The 25,904-nt window shown below is 47.5% G+C and overlaps 1 protein-coding gene across 7 annotated transcripts in view; it reads left to right on the top strand.

Annotated features, from left to right (window-relative positions):
* Positions 1-1,165: 1,165 nt before the first annotated feature.
* The window catches only part of FOXN3 (forkhead box N3), a 184,355-nt gene continuing 159,616 nt past the window's right edge, over positions 1,166-25,904 (top strand). For 6 of the 7 annotated variants that reach the window (XM_040701575.2, XM_046942413.1, XM_040701573.2 and 3 more), the window contains exon 1: positions 1,166-1,262. The gene's annotated coding sequence lies outside the window, so the exon portion shown is untranslated. Of the gene's footprint in view, positions 1,263-13,222; positions 17,566-25,904 lie in introns of those variants that run through there. The other variant, XM_046942411.1, reaches the window with a different exon arrangement.

Genomic DNA, 25,904 nt, shown 5'->3' with positions numbered 1-25,904 from the left:
CAAAAGTAATGGGGGGCTTTTCTATGAGTCCCACAGCAATCATACGCCTCCAGTGTCACAGGGTAGGCTTGGATGGATCGAGGTAAACCTGCAGTGAATGGCTGAATGCCCTGCACAGGCCTAGCCATTTGCTGCGGGTGTATGGCAGTGCCAGCAGTTCCAGCTGCCCCCCCCTTTGTGCTCACAGCCTGAGGCTGAGCCCTGCTGCGCCCCCTTATAAGTAAAGCCATAGAGCAGCTTGGGTTGGGTCAAGTTGTTCCGTTGGGAGGAAACTGAAAGCCCATCCAGTTCCTACCCCCTGCCGTGGGCTGGCTGCCCCCTGGCAGGCCAGGCTGCCAAGGGCTCCACACAACCTGCCTTTGAACACCTCCAGGGATGGGGCATCCACAGCTTCTCTGGGCAGTCTGTGCCAGCGCCTCACTGCCTTCTGAGTAAGGAATTTCCACCCAACATCTAATGTAATTTTCTCCCTCCTGCTTATAGTAGTGGGAAGCTACAGTGAGGTCTCCCTGGAGCCTTCTCCAGGCTGACCAAGGCCATCTCCCTCAGCTGGTCTTTGCAGGTGAGGTGCTCCAGCCCTCTCATCATCTTCGTGCCCTCCTCTGGACCCGCTCTGTTGATGCAGCCCAGGATTCTGTTGGCCTTCTGGGCTGCCAGTGCACACTGCTGGTTCATGTCCAGAGTTTCATCTGCCAGGAGCCGCAAGTCCTTCTCAGCAGGGCTACTCTGAAGGAGTTCTTCTCCCGGTCTGTGCATGTATCTGGGACTGCCCTGACCCAAGTGCCACGCCTTGCACGTGACCTTGTTAAACCTCGTTAGGTTCCCGCATGCCCGCTTTTTTGAACGTGTCCAGGTCCCTCTGGGCGGCATCCCTTCCTTCTGTGGGGTCAACTCAGCTTGGCGTCATCGGCAAACTTGCTGAGGGTGCACTCAATCCCACTGTCCGTGTCACTGATGGAGAGCACCGATCTCGAGACGAATCTCTGGGGGACACCGTTCCCCAACGGCCCCCACCTGGACGCGGAGCGGGCGGCAGCGGGGCGGGGAGCGGAGCTGGGCGGGGCGGGGCGGGCAGGCGGCGCTAGGGCCCGGCGGGGCGCGACGCCGCCGGCGGAGGGAGGAGGAGGCGGTGCAGGCGGGGCCGGCAGGCGGCGGCGCGGGCTGCGGTGCCTCCCGCCGCGGGGCGCGGAGCGGGGCGGCCGCGGGGAGCACCCAGCCCACCCCGCGGCGGCGGAGCGAGGGGCGGCTGCCGGGAGGAGGAGGTAAGGGCGGCGGCGTCGCGCGGAGTCCGGGCGGCGCGGGGCTGCCGGCGAACCCCGGGACAGGACAGGACAGGACAGGGCGGCGCCGGCGACGAGCCGCGGCCAAACTTCTGGGGCCGCCGCGAGTTATCGGGGCCGCCCCGCGGGGTTCCTCCGCGCCGTGCTCAGGGGGGCTGCGTGGCGAGCCGAGGCGCTCTGCCGGCGTCGGGTCCCGCGGCGGCGGGGGCGCAGCCCGAGGCGCCCCGCGCCCCCGCCGTCCGGGCGCGGTGAAGGGCGCCGCCGGGGCGGCCCGGCCGGGGCCGCGGCGTGCCGGCGCTGCTGCCGCTGCCCGCGCCCGGCCCTTCGTCCGCGCTCGGCTCTCCGCGGGGCCGCTTCCGACCCGGCGGGAGTTGCTTCGAGTTCGCCTCTTCAAAGAGCGTGCGCGCGTCACGGCCGCCCGGGGAGGGCTTTCCCGTAACCCCGCGGCAGCTGTTGGGTGTACGCTCGCAGCCGTGAGCCCGTGCCGCGCGGCGCTGACCTCTTCGCCCAAACTTCCGCGGCGGCGGCGGCGGCGGCGGGGCCGTCCCGGCGGCGTTGCGCTGCCGGCCCGCGGCTCTCCGGGGCGCTGTGCGTCGGGGCTAACCCTAAGCAAACGCGAGCGAAACGAGGTCGTGCGGTAATAAACAATCGCCACGTCTGTGTGGGCGCGCTGAACGGGGCGGCGGGGTGCCGCTTTCCCGCGGCGCGCTCCTTAGCGGCGGTGAGCGCGGAACGGCGCTCGCTTTGCGGCCCCGAAGGTGGGGCCCCGTCCCGTCCCGCGCCCCCGAGCGGCCCTCGTGTTCGGGGGGGCCGTCCCGGGAGCTGCGAGAGCTGTAAACACTGCGCCGATTGGCTCAAAAATTTAGACACGGGAAGCGGATGGTATCTAATAACAGACAAGTGGAGACAGTGTTGTCATGGAAACTGAGAAGACTCCCCCCGTTTATTTAAAAAAGAAAAAAAAAAAAAGTCTGCATATCATCAGAAATGCCCGCAGAACGCGTTGGCTTCTGTCGCCGTTCCCACAGCATCTGTTGAAACCCGAGAAGGTGCCTGTCAAACCAAGGTCATCCTGCAGCCAGCCGCGCCGCCCGCCCTCCTGCCCGCCCTGCCGCCCGCCGGCCCGGCCCGGGGAGCGCCGAGGGGGAGCGGGCAGCGCCCGGCGGGCCCGCGTGTGGGGAGAGGCCTCGGGGCGGGCAGCGCCCTTTGTTCCTCCCCGTGGCAAAACGATATGAAGGCGGAACGGTGCGAAGCCGGGTGTTAAGGCTGCTTCGCGGCTCCGACCTCAGCTGAGAGGTGGGAAGCGGGGGGGTTATGGGCAGCCCCGTGCAATTGGTTTTAGTATAAAATCGCCTGTTGGCTGTGGAGTGCTGTTCGAGGACGGGACTGTAGATAGGAGAATAACGCGTACTTCATTATGTACGAGTGCAGCATGAGAAAACAGGGCTGTTATTTTGGGCAATTAAAGTTTTACTTCGTTGGACTACTGAGTTTATTGTGTATGGAAGGAGAGGAATTTTGCTACGGAGAGGTGTTCCCCAGCAAACTCCCAAGAAGAGCTGCAGTGCTGCTTATTTTCTTGGGCAGGAGATGATTTCTGGTGTCCTTGATGGAGATGTCTCAGAGCGTCCGCTGCATTTTCTCCAAAACATTTTATTTCCTTGCTCCTTTCCATCCTCACTTTGCAGTGACCGAGCTGAGAGAAGTACCTCAGTGCTTCACCACAGGGCAAAGCATTGCTTCGAAATCTCCAGCAATCACTACTGCCCTCCGTGTCCCTTTGCTTGCAGATGCCCCTTTCTGTGTTATTGGGCAGTCAAGTGGTGTGGAGCAGAGCAGATGCTGCAGGGGCATCTCTCCTCAGCCTCCCCTAGGGAGGGGGCTGGTGCTGTCCGTATATGTGGGCAAGCGGCCCTGGGGCTGAACCTTGCCTCCCTCCAGCCAGGTGCTGCTCAGAGTCGTATTGGAGCGTGTGTGAAGAAAGCCTGGCATTGGAGTGAAAGTGGGCTTGCTTCTAGAAAGAATTTCCTGTTGTCGGGAGCACCCTTATCTGCAGGAAGCGCGTCGGCTGCTTGTTTTCCAAGTGAAGGAAGCAGATGGGATTGGGTGCTCTCTGAATTTAGCCCTGGTGGTCCTTGAGGTCTCTGCTACTGTATTTGGCTCTAATGGTTGTAGTTAGAGAAAGTCCTGCAATGCCAGCTGTTGCCAAGTGAAATGCAAGAAGTGCAGTTCTTGTGGTGTTGTCTGCTTTATTTTTTCTTAATGTTATTAAGAAAATGTTATTGCACTGCCCCCCTCCCCCTCGAGCTCTCTGGGCTACGTTTTCAAAACTATGCCATTTGCATTTTATACCTTTTGAGCCTAATTAATGATTTGAATATTCAGTGTGGATACTCACAGGTGTTTTTTTTTTCTCCCTTAGAAAGGAAGATCAAAAAGTACACCAGTTATTTTACTAACAGGGGCAATCCTTGTGCTCCTAACTGCCTTTTATCCTGGATCATAAATCACCTTTCATATATTTTTTTTTAAATATCCATGGAAATTGAGCATAGGAGACTGAAATGTAACACTTCACAGGGGCTGTCCAAGACTACAAGTCAGTAAATGACTCCATAGTTAGCTGGGGCTGGGTGGGACGTGGAGAGGGGAAGGCCCAGGCAGACAGTGAGGCTGTGGCTTGGGTTGCTGTGTTCCTGCAGGCGGGGAGATTTGGGGAAATAAGCACCGGTTCTCCTCTGTCAGCTCACAACAGAGTATTTATGGTGTTAGACTGAACTTCTGTAGAGGGTTTTGGGAGTGGGAAGTATGGAACAGTTGCATAAACTTGTGAGGAGCTGCTCAGCTTGCTTCATGTAATGATTTTTGATGTGGGGCGTTGTGGAGGTGGGGGCTGTGGCTGCAGAAGGGGCTGCTGGGGCTGAGGGCTGCCCAGCAGCTGAAATGGGGCTGGAGTGGGGTTGTCCTGCTCAGTGATGGAATTTGCCAGTTCATGACTCGAGACGTAACGCAGTGCAGCATGGCCTTGGCCGGCAGCTTGAAATATGTCTGTGAAACTGCAGTTGGCTTGTTACCTACTGCTGCGACCAAGCCAAAGTCAGACTGTAACAAGAATAATAATAATAAAAAGGAATCTGATAAAGCAGCGTTTTCTTGTAAAACGTAAAAAATATGGCTGTTTTTTTTTTTCAGAAGTGATCAGCTGGTTCTGGGAAACCAGCGTGAAGCTCTGTAAGGAGAGGCAGTGTTCAGAGGATGGCTCTTCCATAGGGTTTGGAAGTCCTAGTGTGCTTAAGGTGCCAGGAGTTCAGCTGTCAGGAGCCAAGGCAGCCCGGAGCCCGACTGCCTTCTCTGTAAGGCTCAGTACCTTTGCTGGGTGGGGCCTGAAGCAGCCAAAGTGCAGGCCTCAGGCCTGTGCAGCCCAGGGAGGAGCCAGGCACCCCGTGGTTGGGCACAGAGTGCTGGATGGCCCATGCTGGAAGTGCCTGCTGATGGGCACAGGCGGTGGGTAGAGCTCAGTGAGGCTTTTTAGATAGTTTGAGCTGCATGGGGCTGCCCTGGTGTTAGCCCAGCTGCTGCTGGCCATCTGTTATCGCTCACCTCTGTGCCTTCTGCTGTGGTGGGGACACTGTGTGCTGAGGGATGGTCTCTAACTGGGGGTGCTGCTCTCTCCTCTTGTTTTCTCTTTCTCTGAGCATAAGAGTCACTTCTTGTGTTTGTGGTGGGAGCAGTTCCCTGGCTTCAGCTGCACTGCTCCTGGTTGTGAGCAGAAGGTGGCTGGTAAGCCCTGCAAGCCCGTTAGTGACAGATGAATGGCTGGGGCCTTCTTTGAGACCTGTCTGCACCTTGGGCACTGTGTAGTTAGAAGACAATAGCAGCCTTCCTCCCGCACCTCCTAGTTATTTCCTAAAGAGCCTGGTGTGTGTTTCCTACTGTGGGCTGTGGGGCTCCCCATGGTGGGGATGTGGCTGGTGCAGCATGGCAGCAGCTCTGCCTTGCTGCCTCATCGATGTGGGTGATGCACATGAAGGGTGGGTTACGTACGTGGAAAGCACTCCTAAACCTCTTGAATTAACTGTCAAGAAGGGGTGTATACAGGCTATGTCTTTGGTGCCTGCTGGCACTCAACCTCACACAGCAGCAGCCTCCTTTGGCCTGACCTTGATGAGTGCAGCCACGCACCACTCAGGGTGCTGTTTTGGGGCTGCTTTCCTGCTGCCTTCCGTGTACCAGGGCCTCTGCCTCAGTAACACCCAGCAGCCTCTCAGAGCTTCCTCTCATTTCCTCTCAAATGATGTGTGACCTCTGCCCATCAAAGCGGGGGACCAGTCTCCTTAGCCCTTTGGAGATTTTCCAGTAATCATAATTTCTCTTATTCCTCTCGACAGGGCTTTGGCTCAGGTGTAGGTCAGACCTCTCCCTAAAACTCGCCTACAGTCTGGGGTGACAGGACAGGCTGTTTGCTGGAGGTGAGGCTTCTACTTAATTCTCTGCCTGTCACCGGGCATTCTCTTTGCCTTGATCAAGAGTACACCCTCTTCCTGGACAAGTCCAGACCCACAGGCCTACACTGTGCCATCCCTGTGGTGGGAGCTTCCCACTGCTAATTCGTGGCCACCAGGCTCACCCTGACAAGAAGCAGAGGCATGAGGGGGTGTGAGCGATCACTGAAGATGGGAGTGAGCTGAAGTCCTCTCCCAGAACTGGGTTAAGTCTTGCTGTGCCCCAAACTCCAGCTTGTTTCCGTAAGGATTTTACAGTAGATCATTTGCAGCAGCCACCCAATTAATATGCTAATTTTAACAGCCGATTTTCTAAGGCTTTTTTTTTTTTTTTTTTTTTGTTGAAGGTGGAGAAGGGATCCAAATGTTTTGATCCTATTTTTATCATTATCTTCACTGAGGTTTTTCTCGCTCTGCGCTGTGCGGAGAGGAACAAAATTTTAATAATTCACTAATACACTTTCACTTCATTAACATTTCATCATTCTGGCATTGTGCACGTGGTGAACTCCTCAGTACTCTGGTTAAGGGCCTGATCGTGGCCCTGTAGTCTGACACCTCTCCAGGAGCAGAAAAGCCCAAATGCAGGGCTGATTTCCAGAAAGAGTTTGTTTATTTATTTATTTATTCATTATTTTTTTTTTCTGATAGATATTAAATTAGGAAAAAAAAAAAACCCAGCAGCTTGTTATTTACTTATTTATTTTTACAAATGGGAAACATACATACAAAGATAGCAGTGGTTCGGTGGAGATGCTGGCTGCCAAGCTCCGAGCCTTTGCAAAACCTACTGATGTGATCTGGAAAGCATAAAGACACCGGGCCTTATTACGGTATCGCTCACGTCAGTTTATGCTATGATGTGTTTGGTTTAAGCCAGAGATGTTGATGGCTGCACTCTATGATCTGGAAGTTGTTTTCTGATATAGATGACTATGTGAGTCTGAATTATGCAAGGCGTATTCAGAAGGCAGGAGAAGCCCAGCACAGCTGGGGGTGGGCAGAAAACTTCTGAGTTGAGGGTGGTGAAGAATGAAGGGCCAGCTGGGATCTTTGGGAAGTGACACGTGTCAAAGAGAGTGGGGCTTCTGGAAGATCAGTGACAAATGCAGGAGGTGCTGAGAGATCGGTCTGAGAGTTTTTATTCGTCCAACAGTGTATTTGCTTTTAGAAGCAGTGGGGCTGTCTTGTAAATTGTTATGATGCTATTGAAGTATATGGAATTACTCTGATTTACACTACCTGAGGTTGGTGCAGAAGTCTCCCAAAAAGAGGAAGGATATGAAGCAAGGAAGTACTGAAAGAGGTTATAGACCTGAGCAACAGGGTGAGTGGAAGTTTGCTCAGAATAGGGAATGGGGGGTGGGGAGGGTCGGTGGGAAGGATCAGAGGGTCCAAAGCTGCTGTTTCAGGACTGGGAGGGCCAGAAGGCAGCATCTCATAGAGCCACTGCAGGGCAGAATATCAGCCAGGATGGAGGAACAGCACAAACTTGGCAAACAGTATTTGGAGTTGAGAAAGGGAGTGACACGGTGTTCTTCAGAGGCATGAGTTGTGAATAATTATGTGGGCCTTGAACCCCTTATCGAGGGGATAGATAATTCCTCAGTGCTAGCAGTGAAGGTTTATTTATTTATTTATTTATTTATTTTTATACCAGCTAGACAGTGTTATCTCCCATCAAGGGGCTCCATGACACGGCCATTGCTATGCTGCTGATAATAGTATCAGTGTTGCCCAGTTGCTCATCCTCCATAGGAGCATTATATCCCATGCTAATGGACTCTGCCTGCTCCCTGCGCCGTTTGTGCACTGTTTATTCCCTGCCTGCTTTCCTTCTTGCCTTTTTGTGTGAGTTTCTTTCTGCTCGAATGGGGATGGCTGTTTGTGGTGTGACGTGGGCAGCTCAGGAATCCTTTTGCAATCTGGAGCAGATTTTGTTCTTTTTAATTTTTTTTTTCCCCCATAGTAATTTTCATTCTGAAATTGTTTACAGTCTTACTACTATCAGAAGCTGTTCCATGTCAGAGTAAGAGCTGGGCCAGCAGGACAGTGAGGACCCCGTGTGCCTCACTCTGTCCTAGGTATGGTGTGGAAAAGAGGTGTTCTTCCTGACCCTTGAAAACCTACAGCCTGGATAAAGCATTGGGAGCAGAAATTGCACCGGTGCAGAAGTCCCCAGACAGGTATAATTGTTTGCCTTGCTTTCGTGTTTCACACATGAGTTCTTGTTGCCTGCTAGTTATATATGAAGATGGGGGGGATTTGGAGAGTATGCATGGAATTATTGACATTTCTTTAGCAGCTGCTGCTAACCTGCCTACGTTCAGCAGATTTTATACTGTCAAAAACAGTTTCAGCACGTGAATGAATGGGCAGGGAACCACATGAATATTGATCAATATAGACAGAAACCACCCTCCCATCTCTTGCTCAGACAAAACAATGATGATGAAAAAAGGCAGCAGGAGTCAGCCCACACCTTGTTTTACTTTAAAAATAGAACTTTGTTTTGATGGAGTCTCCCAGATGGTAGAACTGGAATCAAGCTTTTCTTTCCAAACCCAGGGAACAGGAGTTGCAGCCCGGGTGCCAAAAGGTGGTCTGCCACATCTATGAGCAGGGAAGCGGCTTGGCTTCTGCAGGCACTGAAGCCAGCAGAGTGGCACTTTGCAAAACCCTGCCAGCCTTCCTCTGGTTCCAACGTGGGAACAAGTGCTGGCTAAAAATGAAGCCTGTTCCACTTCATGCCAAAATCGATGGACTCTTCCTTTTCTAACTGATATCTATGAAAAATTAGCTTGAGTGAATATCTCACTGTTTGATCAGGGTAGATGGTTCATATTTAAAGTCCACCTTCTGTGCATTTGTGGGAAGCTCCCATGGGATACAGTGGCACTTGGATCTGATTTTATGAATGCAAGACTTGGAGCTCCGCTGCTATCATTGATACAGTGATAACGGTTATTATCCATTTGTATTCCAGTCATAGGTAAATGGTGTTAATATTTTGCTCTTCCCCAGACACCCTCGCTTTCTCAAGCACATTTCTCTGTTGATACGCATGGTGATTTATGTCAGCGTTCCCATGTGCCAGTGTGAGTGATGCATGTAAGGCTCTTTGGAGCCAGCAGATGGGACGACCTCTTCATACACACTGATACATTGCAGCATAGATTTATACTGCTGTAACTGCGAAATCTATATCTTGTTATGAACAACATGCAGTCCATTAATTCTCTGTGCAGAATTCAACAGTTCTACCAGGCAAGCCAGGAACAGAAGGCCAGTTCAGTCTTCTGGACACAGAGTTTTGGCCTTCACTGGTGTGCAGACCCATAAGCCTGTGCACCCATCTCCACCTCTGGTGGCTACTGGAGCAAGTGGAGATGGGTTGTCAGTGTGTTTCTTTCTTGTAGCAATTGTCTCTGGTGTCTGATGACCAAACCTGGGCAGCAGCCTTTCCCCCTCACAGCATACTCAGCAGGTACCTTTCTTGGCTATCTTGCGCTATGGAATTGCAGGAAGCTAGTTGCCTTTCTGTTTAAATTTAACAGTTAATGAGGGGATGCAGACATGGACAGCAGGATGATGGAAGCCTTCATAACAGATAATAAAGCTAACCTTCTTCCCCTAAAATGCTTTAGTTTTAGCCTAAAGAACTGCTTCACCTGTGAGCTGCAGAAGGAAGTGTGGTTAGATTATGGAAGTAATCTATAATGCATTAATTGCCACTGCCAGTAGTCATCTTTCATTCGTAAAGCTACTTTCTTAATGACAGAAGTCACAGAAGAGATTCCTGTCCTACTTACCTTGTGTAAAGTGACTCAGCTCTGATGAAGCCAGGGGTGGATAGCTGGGGAGAAGGCAGTTTCCTTTTTTGCTAGAAAGCTTGAATGCAACATTGTTTTATTTCTGCTCGTTAAAGTTAATAACACAGCAGGTGTATTTTGAAGTTAAGTATTTCCGGGATTTCTATACGTTAAATAACTGAGAACAAACTTTATAGTCACTCTATAGAGCCTCATGATACATCATTTGGAGCTGCCTTCCATCTATTACGTTTTGTCTGCCTGCAAAATCCATTTCTAATTCTGGCCATATCTGCTTTGCGATCGCTTGCCAGAAATCTATTCCCAGGTTTCTCCTTATTTTAGTGAAATATCTCTGCTTCAGCACCTTTCCCAAGGTGGCTGATCTAATCATGGCACTATCAGTTATCGCTTCTCATTTCCTTTCCTAGCTTTGTCAAATGCAATGCACAGCCTAACAAAACGGCATTCAGATGCTCCCAGTGACCACCACAGTTTCCCTCTCATTTGCTTGGCACAACTGGAACTGCACGTGGCTTCTTCAGCTCATGTCCTTCACTCCAGGAAGGTGGCTTGTGAGGAACCGAGTGCTGTGAGCACAGCTGACACTGAGCAAGTGGCATAGGTGCCTCCGTTTGTGTTGTCCATCTGGGTGTTAGGTCCTACAGCTGCTTTTCCCAGGTGGAGGAAAGTGTTTTGTTCCTGGAGAGAGCCACGAGCCCTCCTTTCAGCCTGCGATGGCTGCAGGGTGCCCCAGGAGCTCTGCCCTGCGGGGGGTTGCAGAGCTTCTGGGTGTCCTGAAGTGGTCACTTCCAGTGCAGCTCAATAGCAAAGACTGGCTAATGGCTGGAAAAGCAGTTCATTGTTGTGTTTTATTCCTAGCTATTTCTTCGCTGTAGGAAGGTAGAGAAATCTGTGGTAAAATAATAATTAAATGCTGACAGTACTAAATTTCCACCCAGCGTGAGTTGGCAGCAGTTGCAAACCGAAACATTAGGTCGTTAAAGAAAGAAAAAACTGATTAAATACCTCTGTGTGCTTTTCTGATTAGCTATTCTTAAAAAGAACATGTGGCTATAATAGAAGGGTGTACTTGACAGCAGCAGTTGCTTTTTTGGGGAAAGGTAAAATACTCCAGTTCTACTGCGTGTGTATACATATATGTACGCTAGAAGGAATTTCTTGCTGATCTTCACTATGGGCATTTCTGTCTTACTAATCATCCATTTTTAAAAAGCACCGTGTAATCTCCCCACCAGGAAATATGTGAAATGCCCTCAATATTGCATTTCTGGAGTGAAGAGTTATCAATAGCTAATGTGCTTGGGGGTGGTTTGGTCTCCTTTCTTTCTGGCTTTAAGGACTGACTTCATGCTTCAGAGCCCCGTAGTGCTGGTGATGTTAAAACACTGCCAGGCTCATGACTAGGCTGTGCTATGTGCCCTGTGGTCGTATGAATGAACGCATTAAGATGGTGAAAAGGGTCAGAAGGTGCATTTGTAGATTACTGCTTTTCACCATCCTCTGATGTGCTCCAGTGTGTGAGCTCCATGGCAGCGCCTCAGGGGCTCATACCTATAGATACTCTGAGTGGCTCCTGGGTCCTCTGTAGGGGATGCTGCTGGATGTAGCGAGGATCCAGTGCTGGTGGGGATGGTGACAGTGGTGCTGTGGGAGAGCCGTGGCTGCTGCTGGACCTACAGGAGACCAAGGAGCAGGTGTGAGAGCTGTCTGGGGGCATTTTGAGTTAAAATGCGATGTAAATGAAGCCCCGGTGTGATGGATAAGCCTGCCAGCAGCCTGGCTGGTGTCAGCTGGGATGCTAAGCAGCCGTCCATGTGTGCCAGGAGCGCCTCTGAAACATCTGTGAGATCCGTGGCCCAAATGTGCTTGCAAACATATCCCAGGTGTGGGAGATGTCCGGGCCTGTGTAGCTCCTGCTCCTGTCATAACAGAGCAGGTTGAAGACCATCATGTGCTTAACCCATGTCATCCCTACAGGGTCATCCTTCTCCTCCCTCCTTATGGTCCTTTCCTCTACCTGCATGTGAGAAACTGAGAAACAGGGAGATGGAGAGAGAAGTTTTCTCAACTATTGCGGACTATCTTGTTGTCTGAAGGTGTGCCTGAGTGTAACACAGCATTTTATTGTAGTGATGTACTCCTGTCTGCACTCAGAGGTTGCGTGTGGTCAGTGGTCTTATAGGTGTTACTTTTGCCCTGGAAAGGTTTGTCTGAAGGGGACTGGAAGGAGGCTCAGCCCGTGTGCTTACACATTCACTCAGCATTTTTATTAGACTCTCCTACAGGCAACTGGGATATTTGTTTTTCCCCTGGGAGCAGTATTAGGTACACTGTTGTTTTTTGGTTGGTTTTTTTATTTTGCTGTTTGTTCCAGAAAGCAATTTCTCAGGAAGTCATTCTGGTTTAATCTCCAGATTATCTATTTGTTTGTTTGTTTTTCCCCAGGATAAAGCAGCTGAATAATCAGCTAACCCTGATTCAGGCAGAATTGAAGGCTATGTGTGGGCATCTGTGTAGGGCTTTAGGTCCACCCACTATAAGTGCCTTTGAATCCAACCCTTTTTCTATGCAGCATTGTCTGACTGAGAGCCAGAGGCCTATGGGGTTCTCTGCTGGCATCCCATGTGGCCCCAGGTGCTGAGGGGCTCCTCCCGGGAGCAGAAGGGCCACTCTTCATGCTGCTGGGACACAGCATGGGTTGGGTTGGGTGGCAGTGCTTTGATATGCACCTGCTTGCTGGTTTTACTGCCTCTCTCTGTGGAGGAGGAACGCACCGGGCATCCCATGGCAGAAGTTCCTCTTATTCTTGGATGCTGCCCAGGGGTTACTCGTCAGAACAATAATTGCTTAAAAAAGGAAAGAAAAAAAAAATGTTGAACACCAAGACTTGCAAGGTGCTTTGATATGCCAGGCTGTGCTGATCGTGTGTAGAGGGACATCCTTTTGTAGCTTGAATTGCTATAAAAGGCTTCAGTAGCCTTTCTCTGGCAAACTGCTGGTTGCCATAGTTGGGAGGTTGTCTGAGCAAATTCTGCAGGCTCAGATCCACGGTACACATATTGATCCGCTGCTGCTCCCGAGGTGAAAACTGTTCATGCTTTAATACATTAAATTCAGCTCCCACCGATCTGTGTGGAAGTCTTGTTTTGAAAGCAGAAGAAAAGCAGGGAGAACGTTGAGATGTTTTAACACAGCAAAAAGCGTTTTCTTCCTACACAGTGCCACTTCAGGAGGGAACAGCTTCTCCTCCAGTTTTGTTTTGGTCTAGGTCTCTCTCTTCTGAGGTTTGAACACAAGCTTCTATCAGTTCATCAGCTGGTGTGTAAGAGCTGACATATTGTATCCACTGTCAGTATACTTGCCTCCTTTACACCTGATGTTTTTACTCTGGCTCTTTAAAGTTAGTGGAATCCTCAGATTTTCAGCATGGTCCCTTAATGAGGCTGTACTGTGGGTGCGTTGGGGATTTTGTTCTCACGAGAAAAGCACTGACATAATTGCCAGTAGGAAAATGGAAACATTAGGGATTTATTGTCTGGAGGTCTACCAGATTTATCGCTTCCCATGAAGCGACTGCCCCAGTTCAGCAGGTGGGGACCTCGAAGTTCCAGGTGGCTGGATAGTGCCCAGCAGCCGTGGTGCAGCTGGAGTGAGATCCAGGTGTGCCAGGAGACTGCGGGCTGGCGTTGCTGCGGGGCTCAGCCTTCCCTCAGGAAGCTGCCTGAAGTCTCCAGGGAGGCCCATCCTGTCCAGGCTTTGCAGATGCGGCCTCTTCTCACCAAGAGAAGTCACCGAGTCACAGACAAGGTGGGGATTTCCAGGATCACACTGGTGATTTTAGAGCTCAAAGCCACTGACAGGCCCTGCCTGTCCGTGTGGGGGCTGGGATTGCTCACAAACCACCATTCCCCTCAGCAGAAGTGGTGCAGAGCGTGTCTGGAAGCTGTTGAGGTTGCCATGCCTAGCCACGGTGGGACTTTACTTGTAGTTTTGTCCTGTTAAAGTAATTTATTTGTGTGCTTTTTTGTCTGGTTGAAATAGCATTTGAGGAAATAAAGTAGGAATGTTAGCTTCCAGTCGGGCCATCTGCAGAAAAGATGCTAAGTATCAGGGACTGGGATGAGATCCTAATCTTAATGAAGGACCTCGTGGCTTTGGAGGGTAGTGAGATCACCTACAGCAGGTTGTCTGTGTCATCTCTGTTAGAGGTGCTGAATGAGACAGGAATGGAGTTCTCTAACTTTTGTTCTCTTTTTACTCCAGTTCTCCAGTTGTCTTGGTTTTGTTTTTTGTTTTCCCTCAAATCTAGGTGTTATTAGGTTCTCTTCCTATGTCCCATGCATGCATTTTTCTGCTAATGAAGAGAAGGAAATGGTCACGCTCCCATTTCAGTCTTTATAAAAACAAAAGCATCTTGATTTCATTAAAACTTTGGACAGGCTTTGAGGGGGGGGTGAAGTTGAACTTGTCTGAGAATAAATGGATTTCTGAGAATTTACGAAGTATAAAATGTTTTGGAAATAAGTCTTTTTTTTTTTCCTATGAAAATTAGAGATGCCAAATAAAGTGTTTTTCATACGGTGCTTGGGATTTTTTGTTGTTGTTCTTCAGTTCTGTGCTACTGGAGAGTCAGTTTTTGATCCCACGTTGAATGGAAACAAGTCCCTAAATCAAGTAAGATATTCTTCTGTTATTGGGACAACTCTTAAATCAAATTCCAGAGGCTGATATAAATAGCTTAGTTCCATGAATATCACGCAGTTTGTTTTACGTGAGTTGATCTCATTAAAAAATTACTCCTCGTAGCCACCTGCCCTGCTCTGACTTTTGTGTGTTGTTTGAAGGAACGTCCTTTTGCTTTGTTTGCAGGCCATTGTGATACCAGCTTGGTGCTCAAGACCTGCCATCATGCCAAAGCCATTCCTGTTGTTAGGGTGTGGCTACCACTTAGGACTGCAAGGACGCGTCCTCAGTGACTATGGCTTATGGACTGCAGCAAAAAGGGTCATTTCGTCCAGCAGAGCCCATGGCTGTGCACTGACTCCAGTTACAACACTGCAACAAGCAGTTGTGGTGAGACTGCTTGTTAAGAGCTGTAGATGTATGGTCAAATCTGGTAGTAAGTGCCCTTCTGCTTTCTTCTTGTTTGGTCATTCAGTGTGAAGTCACGGCTAGACGTTCTACCTTCCGCAGGGATGCTTTTTGCCTTTCCTAGGCAAGCTATGCAGAAATTGTTGGAGCCTGCTTCTATGTGTGGCTCATCTCACACTGTAGACTGACAACCACTCCTCTTCCAAAAAATGAAAGATTTCCACTTAATTGCCTGGAAGTAGGGAAGGGTGGATTTTATTTATTGATTTATTTATTTGCTACCCAACCTCCTGTTGTTACTCTTTGTGTATGGGGACTCATTCTTTTGTGCTGGCTGTTCATACTTGCAGATTCCTGAGGATTGATAATGTGAAGGAGATTAGATGAGGTCAAACTGGCTTTGATTGCCACTTTGGCCTGCGATGCTGTGCTTCTTTCACTGCAGCACAGATGAAAGAATATGTTTATTCCTAAAATAAATAGTGCTCTGGTGCTCACCTGAGTTTAGCAGTTTATCTGTGGGGAAAAAAAGTTTCCTTAGAAATGACAAGGCTGTTCAAATTCTATTTTGGGCATTTTAATTGGAGTGCACGATGAGTCCTTTGAAGTTTTATTACCTTTTATATACTTGATTCCAAATTTGCCTTTTGCAATAGCTTAAGGTTTTTTATTTGCCTCAGAATATTAACATTTCTGTTTCAAGCTTTGGAAGAGCAAACTTTCTGAGCATGATTATGAACATTAGTTTAATACATAATCCCCACTCAGAGGTTCTTCTATATTTCCATGTGCTTGTTTAGAGGCTTTTCAGAGGTGCTTAGCTTTAATTACCATTATGTGAGCACACAGAAGTAAGGACCCAAGAGTTTTATCAATTATTCCACTTGCAAATCAATTTTTAGGTAGTCTCGGAGCTGTTCTAGGTTGAATTTACATTGAAGTGTAAAGGTTTTCATCTAAATGGGATGGAGATTGCGTTGTCTCCTTATTTAAATATTCAATGGCTATACACTGCTTGGTCTTAATATGGTTGCTGGCAAAGTGTTTTGTCTTCTGTGGTATTGTTTTCTTGCAAGTATTTTCTGTACCTTGAATGTGCAAACTTTTAGCTACTGAGATACAAATAATAGTACAGATCTACGTAGAAATGGCATGAATGACTGAGTTTCTGTGGCTTCTGGTGAGCTATAAGGCCTTAAGTTCTTGTGCTAGAATAGAAGGAGGACCTTGCCTTTTAATGATTTTGTAAAAATTTTACATGGAAAGGTAGAACTGTGGCAACAGAGTGTTGTGATTTTAGCATGTGGGTCCGTAACTGAAAGCTGGCTACATCTGTATCCTCCACCATCTGTGAGAAGCCTCAGTGCAGTGAAGGTGCCCATCCAGCGTCTTACCAAAAGATCTGTGAAGTCCATGTGGAAATACAGGGTGAGTCATTGTTGAGTAAGAAACTGGAAATGTGCTTCTAGAATGCAGCAGAGACTTGGTGTTTGGGGAAGAGCTGTCTGGTGTATCCCAGACAGTTGTCAGAGAAAGTCACAGTAAGACTAAGAAGACCAGTTCAACCATTTTGTGCATTACTCTGCAAAACTGAGTAGAAGGTATTTGTAAGTACATAGATCGTTCTGAAAGTAATGCCTCGTATTTGTTTCCATGGAAACTACAACAGATACTAAGAGCACAAGAATACTATTTGGTAGGGCAAATTTGCAGCTACAAAACACTGTTTTTCAAAATAGTCATCACCGTGAGCTATACGCTTCTGCTGGCTGTGATCAAGAGCCTGCATGCCACTCTCTTAGAGATATGTGTGGCCATCCAGAATGTAGCTTGTCTTTCACATCGCTGTCACCACTGCTGAAGCACAGTGCTCACTGTGCTCACATCCAATGTTTGGTCTCCATAAACGTTCAGCAAGCATCGCGGAATATCCATGGATGCCATTACTTCTGCCTGGAGGAATTCAGTGACACACCTTCTCTTTATACGCACTTTCATGTCAGGTGCTATTTTGTCAGAGTGCCCCTCTGCTGCCATCTGTCACACGGCAACAAAACAGAACAGAATGTTGGAGGGAAGGTTCACCCTCCACTGCTGCACCACCACCATCTGCCTCTGATATTGTGGGCAAACAGTAAAGTGGGAGGCATTACTTTCAGAGCAGCCCTTGTATATTCTATTTCAGAATCAAGAATTGACTTCTAGAGATTGTATAGAAATACCCTGTGCTGATACTCAAACTATGAACAGCTTTCCAGCTCTTAAGATAGTAAAACCAGTACCAATGGCAGTAAGACACAACGGGCTGAAATCTCCGGAATTAGAGTTCAAATTTTCTCAGCCCTTGCTTGTCCCAGCCAAGTGCATCAGCTGTGCTTGGTGAATTTATGGTCTCTTAGCTAAGAAGAGACATTAGTTTTCACGTGTCTATATCAAAACCAGAAACAGGTACTGTTGAGTATAGATGCCCTGTTTTGAGCTGAGCCACATGCAGATGTCAGAAGTTCCAGGGACGGCATGTCATGGGTTGCTGAGTCCCATGTGCTCCGTAGGATGTGCAGAGGGGAGTGCTGTCCCACGGCCCTGTTCCCACTGGCTGCCCCACTGCTGAGTGTCCATGGTGCTGTGACACGGCACCTGCTGTTGGCCTTGGAGCAGTACATCACGTGTGCCCTTGTGTGGTCATAATCCCCAGCTTTTGTCACCTGTGTCGCAGATGTGAGTTTCTTGTCCTTGAAGTTACCAGATTCCTCTTCGTACCAGCCCAGAGCCTTCAGCATTGCTTCGTGCCTGGCACAAAACTCACCCTGCTGGCTCAGTCTGTTGCCTCATCTCTCTTTGGTTCTCGTTAAGTCTGTAAGTCATCTCCTGTTTTTTCATTTTAATCGTTTTAAAAAGTAATAATTCTTAAGCACGATTTTTAAGCTTCCATTTTTACCTGGAATATTTTGGGCTTACTTAAAATTCTCCACCTTTCTGAGACAACACCATGTGCTTGTGTGTTTAGTGAGAGATGGGATGTCAGTTTTTCAATAGAAAATTCCAATTAGGTTGCAACCTTTAGTTTGCAAAAAAAAAATGACTAAGGTTCTGTTTTTTAGGTCACAAGCCCAATACAAATGTTCAGGTTATTGTGAAAACAGCTATTACCATATTTTTCAAAATTCTCCAGGAAAGCCAAGTGTAGCTCGTAATGAGGCCCGGTTAATTTGTTCCACTTTCTATAAATGTTATCCCCTACCAGTACCAGCACTGTTACTGCACTGGTGCCATTAACCATCTGCTGAGCATGTAGAACTCCTCGGGGCAGAGATCGTATCTTTTCTTTGTACTGTACAATGCAGAGTGGGTAGCTGGCACTTGAGAAACAATTAATGGTAATGTGGCTCAGCAGGGCGTTCGGCTCCCGAGCTAATAAGAGTGGTATAAATGTCTGGTTGGATTGGATTAGAGGGAACTGGTGTGTCCCAGCGGTGTGTCTCCAGCAGGTGAGGGGAAATGTTTATTTTATCACTGTTCCTCATCAGATGATGTTTAAGACCATTTCTGAAGGATGCACCAAAGTTAAGGATGCAAGAGACCAGATTTGGGTGTACGTCTTTGCTCTGCTTATTAGGAGTCTTTACTAACTAAATATTTTTTTCTATTGTGAAATAAGGGATCACATCAGAGCATTAATCTCATTAGTGCCTGCGTTTTCCTTCACACAGTCTTCTGTGCGCACGATAAGTCGCCGCTTTATCGTATTTTCCTTTGTATCTTAACGATCCCTGTGTGCCGGGAGCGAGCTGTGCCGCAGCTTTCCATCTTATGCTAATCCATCAACATCAAGTTAGCTGCACGTGAGGAGGACGCGCGGAGACGTCAGCGGCCGGCCGAGGTTCGCGGGTTGCGCAGCAACCTGCTTGGGAAGATTGATGGCCGGCAGCCTGCAACGGGCCCCGCACTGCTGAGCTTCTCTGGGGCTGGCTGTGGTGCAGGCAGGATGAGAACATGCTCCACGCCATCCTTGTTACAACTGCTAACTTGGTAGGCTTCATTGTGCAGGTTGAGTGGCAGCTGCAGGCTCGTTGACACTGTTGTGTCGCGCTTCCCCTCCTCCAAGGACGCGAGATTCAAGGCACGTTGTCAGTGTTTTGTTTCTTTCTGTCTTAAAAGGCCCTTATGCCACATCAAATAAAGCCACAGGTGAATGTGGTGCTTGCCCATTGACCTCTTGCTCTGCGGTGGACTCTTTGGCTCACAGCATGGGCTGAGACAGCTGACCTCCTCCACTGCTGTGCTTTCCTTCCTTTGGGTTTCCAGTGTCAGGACTCTGCTGCAGGGCAGGCACAGTGAGATGCACTTATGGGAAAGTAGAAGAGCTGTTGCTGTTGGACTGGGTTGTGTAGTGGCCAAGTCTTGGAGCCAAATAGGACCCGACCACATCTCTTCAATTGTATGGAATATTTGATAATTATGCAACATATTTATTCACTATTTGGATCCCTTTAGAAGATGTGCCTGTCTTGTGCTCCAGGGTGAATTTAAAATTCATGTACATTTACTATGGTTGGAGATAAACAGTGCTGAAAAGTTCACAATGAAACCCACTTGTGTGATCACAGACATGTTTCAGGCTTGGGGCATGAAAGCTTTATGACAGCCTTTGACCAAGGGTTTGATGTAGGAAAGCGGTTGCAAATGTACTTACCTTTAAATCTTTTAACAGGAGGCTCACAAACCTGCTGGTAGGCTTGAACTGGAACGTGGGCTGTGCTGGTCAGGACCTGTGTGAGCAGTGTTGCTGGACCAGTGACAGGGCCCAGGAAGCAACTCTTGGCTGTGTGGCTCAAGTGCTTCAGACCAGGTTCCTTCAGTGCAAATTGGGATATAAACACAGGAAAGGAGGACCAGGGAAAGCACTGGCTGTCCTAAGGAGGAAGAAAGCTGCAGCCATATGGTGCAGTCCCTTCAACTGTGCCAGTTAAGGAACACGACTCGGTTTCATCTGCATGCCTTGATCCATAGCCCTGTAGATGCAGCTGCATTTGTACGCTCAGCTACTGAGGCCTGTCCCCATGTTCCTGTCCTAGGGTGACTTAGTCAGGACCTTGGGGCCACCTCTGTGAGATGGTCCCAGTGTTTGCAGGCAGGGTGAGTGTGCAGCAGCCTATGGAACACTCAGTGTTGCCTCTTGCTTATGCTGTGCTTACGTATGTGACCATTATGGGCTGTTCTAAGTGTGTTTTTTGGTGGCAAGCTCTTTATCAACTGACTTTTGAACTCTATTTCCTAAAGAGCATGGCAAGCTGCTCCTGACTGAAAAGCTGCTGTTCTGTCTCCTTGTTGCCTTTGTTCTTCAGCCATACACAGGTTCTTTGCTGCTGCTTTTGTTAAAGTCCCTCAGCTCTAGAGTGATAACTTCCATCAGTAACGGAGCTGTGCTGAGAAGCAGTGCTATTGTTTTTGTCTGCCTTGTTTCTAAAATGGCTGTGCACAGTGTGGCAGAGGGAAGCACCTGGACGCAAGGATCAGGTGCCTGGCATTCAAAAGGAGGAATGTTTTTAGCATGCTTGTCTGTTGAACAAGCAGGGAAGGCGGGAAGCAAGTAAGGTCTGTGAAATGCTAACACTGTGTTTACCAGATAGGTGACTGGATGGCAGCAAGGGCTACATATTAAGGTTTTAATTGAACGAATCGCAAGTTGTTAGAAACATTTCTTACAGTAGACAGTGGGATCAGGGAACAAGCAGTCCTGCTCCTTCCCCAGTCCCAACAAACCTCTGTCCCTAAACGGCTTTTTATGATGACAGCTTGGTGTCTGAGCCACATCCAGTGGGGGTGGGTCTTCCTCTGACAGAGGCAGCAGGATACTTCTTGGTTCTTGGGTTCCACATCAGTGAGAAGTTGAAGAAAGGTTTTCCTTTCCATGGTTTGATCAATTGTTTCTTTCCACTGGTGAGTCAGATGTGCACGTTCCTTAAGCCTCATCCCGAAAAGAGTGTTAGGGTCTGGAAAGGGAGCCCACTCACCACTTGTAGCGAGCACATAGTTGATTTGCATTGTAGCAACTCCTGATGATCCTGATTCTGACCTATGCAATTGTTATTGGTGTTGCATAAACACAAACCGTAAAGGACCATTTCCCAAATTAAAGGGTTTACTTTATAAGAAAATACCACATAATACGTACAGCTTAATGACTACAGTACTGCTTTAGCTCTTTTGTGCCCAGCAGTGGAGTGGGACTTATCTGCTCAGTGCTGTGTCAGTACCATGCATGCTTCAGGCAACAAGCAGAAAGAAATGGGGCCCAGAAATGGGGCAGATTGGCCCAGTTCAGGGGGTGTTTCTGATCCAGGCCAGGTGTTACCTCCTTGGAACACTGTTCTTGATCTCTTCTGGAGCCCAGAGAATCAGTATGGCTGTAGGTTGAGGTCAACATGTTGTAGCATCTTAAGTTGGTTGAGTGGGATCACAGACCTAATACCTAAACAACCTCACAGCATCCTTTCACTGATCTGGGATATATCCAGAGCTTGGTTCTGCTTGATGCAAGGTATTCCAGCTTCTGCTTAGGAATTGAGGTCAACCAGTACCTTCTAGGATAGAATCCCAGAGAAGCATGGAGGAAGGGTAGAGAAGCCAGGCAGCAGATAACAAAGAGATACTTAAGCAGCAATGAGAATATCTTCTCTTATTTGAGATATTTAATCTTTCTGAATGAGTAATATAATATTTATAATATTATAGTAGCTGTAATAACTTGCTTAAAAATTAAAAATAGTTAATGGCTGAAGAGGAATAAGCGTGTTCAATACTTCTCACTGAACTGCTCTACCTCCTCCTAGAAAAGTTTTATTTAAATGCATAATTTTCCCCCATTATAAAAGTAGTGACTGGAGCAAATGCACTGGCTCTGTATTGCCTTCTGAATGCGCATCAGGCTGATGGTATTTATAAAGCTCCCTGCCTGATATGTGTCCTGGCTATCTCAAGCATCGCTTCCTACCATTAGATGAATTAACCCAAGACAGATGAGGGTGTTGAAATTGAAGTTAAAGTTGATCTGGCTGCCCTGTGTCCATTTTTGGGATGTAGTACTAGATCTTTTGTGGTAGGAGTGTTTTGTGTCTTGTTTGATGTGTTATTATATAAGATTCCCTTAACCCTTCCCTTGGGAGGTTTCTCCCAGACTCAACCCAGTTCCCAGGAAAATACCATTTCTTGCACTGCTTTCCCCATGCGGTAGAAAGCTCTACTGTGCTTAAAGACCCAAGCTGCTGCTCACAGTCCTCAGCTGAGCACTACTGGAAATATGGTAGAGAGCTCACCATGGAGGCTTGGTGAGCAGAATGAGATGTCTTGGTTTGATAGAGGTTGATGGTACAAAGCGTGTAGGAGAACTATGTCTTCTGTAGCAGCAAGCAGCAGTTTCTATAGCACTGAAGCTTCTTGCCTGGGTAGATTGCATGGCTATTGCTAATTGAGAGATGATAAAAATGTGAGTAGCTGTAGCAGGATCATCACCTACTAGAACAGGGTGAAGATTCCTGCCCAAAGGTACTAGGAAGTGTTTTGCTACTCATAAACGTTGCTGTGGCTGCTGTGTGTCACATTCAGAGGTTCATTCTATACAGTCTGGGCACTTTGTTTACTGACTGCATGGGCTGTTCAGTGGGAGGAAGAGCATGGGTCCTTGCAGTCATAGGATAAGGGCAGATTGCCACGAGCCCCTCCTGCTGCAAGTGTCCAGCCAGAGATGCAGGAGCAGCCACAGAGACATATTGTGTTCGGGGTAGATTAATAAAATGAAGGCATTTTCAGTGCATATAATGTATGTAAAGCATTTGGTCTTCTCCAGTGCTCTTAGAAATTTAGAATGAGTAATAACATTTGCCTATATTGAATGTGTGCAAGAGGAAGATCCAGGGTAACTGCAGGCAGCTTAGCCTGACATCAATCCTGGGCAAAAGAATAGAAGAACTGATAGAGGATTTAGAGAATTAAAGGTAGGGAATATAATTAATGCCATTCAACGTTCGTTTTTGGAGAATATGTCTTGTCAAACAAACCTGTTTTATCTGATGAGATTGCAAGTTTGGGAGATAAGATAACTGTGTAGATATAATATACTTAAACTTGTGTAAGGCATTTGATTTTATTCCACATGACACTGTGATTAAAATATTAGTACTATATACTTTTGCTGAAGCACGTTAAATGTATTAAGAACCGAGTAACTGACAGATCTCAAAAAGTAGTTGTCAATGGGGAATTGTCGCTGTATGGGAACATTTTTAATGCAGCTCTGCAGGGATCAGTCAGGGCCCCAGTGCTATTCATCATTTTTGGCAGCGATCTGGAAGTAAATATAGAATTATTTCTGATAGAATTTCTGGATGGCACAAAGATTGACGGGGTGAGAAGCTGGTCAGTAGGGTACAGTGCTTTTGGTCACTTGTGCCAGAGGTACAGTGAAGGCATAGCTATCTGTGATGGGGCTGGTGGTACTTTGTGTCCAGATAAAATGCAGAGGCCGTGGTCCGTCCTTCTCTCTACTGCACCACTGCTTAATGTTTGATGCGTTCTAACGGGTTCTCCATCACCGTTCATTGATCGTTGTTTATAAACAGACCAAGTTTTGTGTAGCTTTCCAGCCACAAGTTCACTAAGCTAAAAGAAGACAGTGTATCTTACTAAATAAATGATTAGACATCAATGATTTTCTGCCTTCTAGAGCAGAGTTATTTGGACGCATGAAAGGAAATTGTTGCAACAGTACAAAACCGCTGCCCTTTGCACTTGCATCTTTCCCACAGAGTAATCCTTCATTCATTGTTTACTTAATGAGAAAAGAAAGAGGTTAATTTATAAACCAAATAAAAATCAGACAGAAGACTTTATTAGTGGAACAAAAAAATGAGTTAAACGAACGCTCTATCCATTAATGCTGCTAATTGTACCATGCTCCACTAAGGAAAATAGACAGGTCTGTTTGGATTTTGTTCTTGCTGATGGAAGCCACAGCCCTGCTCCAGTGAGAGTCCAAGGCAGCAATCTGTGGCAAGAGTTTCTTAAAAACCTTCCTTGCTTGGTGAATTAATTTCAGCTCCCAGTCTGCGACAGGCTCAGCCTCTCAGGAGTTTCTTCAATTTAATAGACAGGTCCAGGAATAATTGGCAGAGCTGTTTTGCCAGTGAATGCTGTCTGAATCACTTGCATATTCTCAAGAACTTCTACAGAGAGCTGCTATGAGGAGAAGGAGGGACTCCTTAATTCATTTTCCCTGCTCTGGAAAAGTCTATCGTGTCCACGTTACAATTTATCTGCTTCTGGGCTATTTCTGTTGACTAAATGACATCGCAGATGTTAGAGTGAAATTAAGGCCGGTATAAATTGTGCATTTCTCCTGAGTCTCTTGTGGTAGCCATTGAGCTTTGCTGGTCAGTGAATGTCTGAAATCTCCAGCATCCTCTCATCAACCGAGCCAGCTGGCCCCCTGATGGGAGAATGTTAGCGGACAGGGGAGCTGGGGTGCCATGCTGTGATCTGGATGAGAATAGGGTGGTTGCTTGATGCTGAGTGGAGGCTGAAGCTCTCATATCTCCCTCTTTCTTGAATAAGTCTGGGTGGGATAGGAGAGACCATAACGAACATGGGCATTGTGCAGCTGGGATGTGTGCTCTAGGGAATGGTTTCATTTTGCTGCAGGGCAAAAGTTGCAGTCCTTTTAAAGTTACTCTAGTGGAAATGTTAATGCAACTGTCTTCAACAGGAGGTGGTGTTCATGTGTAAACATACCGAGGGATGGCTTTCCACAGCTCCTTCCATATAGTAAGATGTCACCTATCTTTTGGTACCACAACCAGTGTAAGTAGAGGGCAGCCAAGAAATACAGCCATAATGTCTTGGAAATGGGGGTCAGTTCATGAAGACAGCTAGGAGTAGTTTGTGAAAACACCTGGGAGTAACACTGCATTCCCTTGGAGAAGCTGCTGATGACTGTGAAGCGTAGGTAGGGAAAAAACATGTTTGAGAAACAGGAAAAATTAAAGTTGCACTGTTGGAATCCCCTATGATGCGGATGAGATTTCATGTTGGAAGAGGCACTTCGCTCTGAACTGTGGCTGAAACTAAGGGAAGTACATAAAAAGGTTAATCTCTTTCTGAACTTTATCAGCTACTCTGCGTGTATTGAGGCTTCACAGTCTGTCACTACCTGATGGGGCATGAGGGCCTGTAAGCCCCAGCTGAGCTGAGCTGAGCTGCCCAAGGGAGCTCGGGAGATTTTGTTCTTCTCTTCCCGTTGCCTTTGTCAGCCAGTCCTAAACCTTGATTTGCAGATTATGATAGCAAGGGTGAAATACTAATCATGGAAACGATTAGCAGACATTTGATCCAGGCCCTGTGTCACTGAGCATGTGCAGTTCTTGGTGGAAAAGAAAAATCTGGAGCAGTCATACAAGAAGCTGCTTCTCTCATCTTTAGAGTCATCATTCTTGAATTTGATCTGTAATTTGCTTTAATTCCGACATCACGCAATTCTACTTCCTAAACTAGGCTTGTTTCTCTATGTGCATATAATGTATGCATATAAATACGTTCGTGAATATGGACAGATACATATATACATGAAAAAGTGTTGTAGCAGTGAGGTGGCTCCATGGTGCACAGCTATATGCGATCTTTGGCAAGCATATTTTTTGAAACAGGGCCGTCTCTCTGCTAAGTATTCAAAGAACACTGTAATTATTGCTGTGAATATCTCCTAAGTGCTCAGTGGAAAAAATTGCAAATGTTTTTGTTAGAACACGTATTTGTTCATAACCTGTTCAATATATGGCCTGTTTACTTGCCAGCTGGCTTCCTTTCAGAAATGTACTATGGAGAAGACATTTTTTTTATTGTTGTGGCATTTTTATGCTGTTGTCATACTTTAAGGAAGATCCTGCCCTTCCATAGTATGTATCCTCTGGAAATATCTGTGAAACATAAGACTGATTTTTTTTTTTTCTAAATATATTGTCAAAATTGCTCTTGGCTTCAGTTTGGGCATGCAAATAGTTTTTTTCCTCCCAACTCCAAGTAACATCGTTCTGCTTGCCAACGGTTACATCAACGCAGCATTGTTCATTTTGCCTAGAACATACGTAAGCTGTAATGCCTTTGTGTCTGGAACTGGAGCTGGAAGGGCTGTGGAACCTGGGGTT

The sequence above is a fragment of the Gallus gallus genome, chromosome 5 (assembly GCF_016699485.2).
Source record: "Gallus gallus isolate bGalGal1 chromosome 5, bGalGal1.mat.broiler.GRCg7b, whole genome shotgun sequence".
Classification (NCBI taxonomy): Eukaryota; Metazoa; Chordata; class Aves; order Galliformes; family Phasianidae; genus Gallus; species Gallus gallus.
This window is presented reverse-complemented; position numbering and strand designations above follow the sequence as displayed.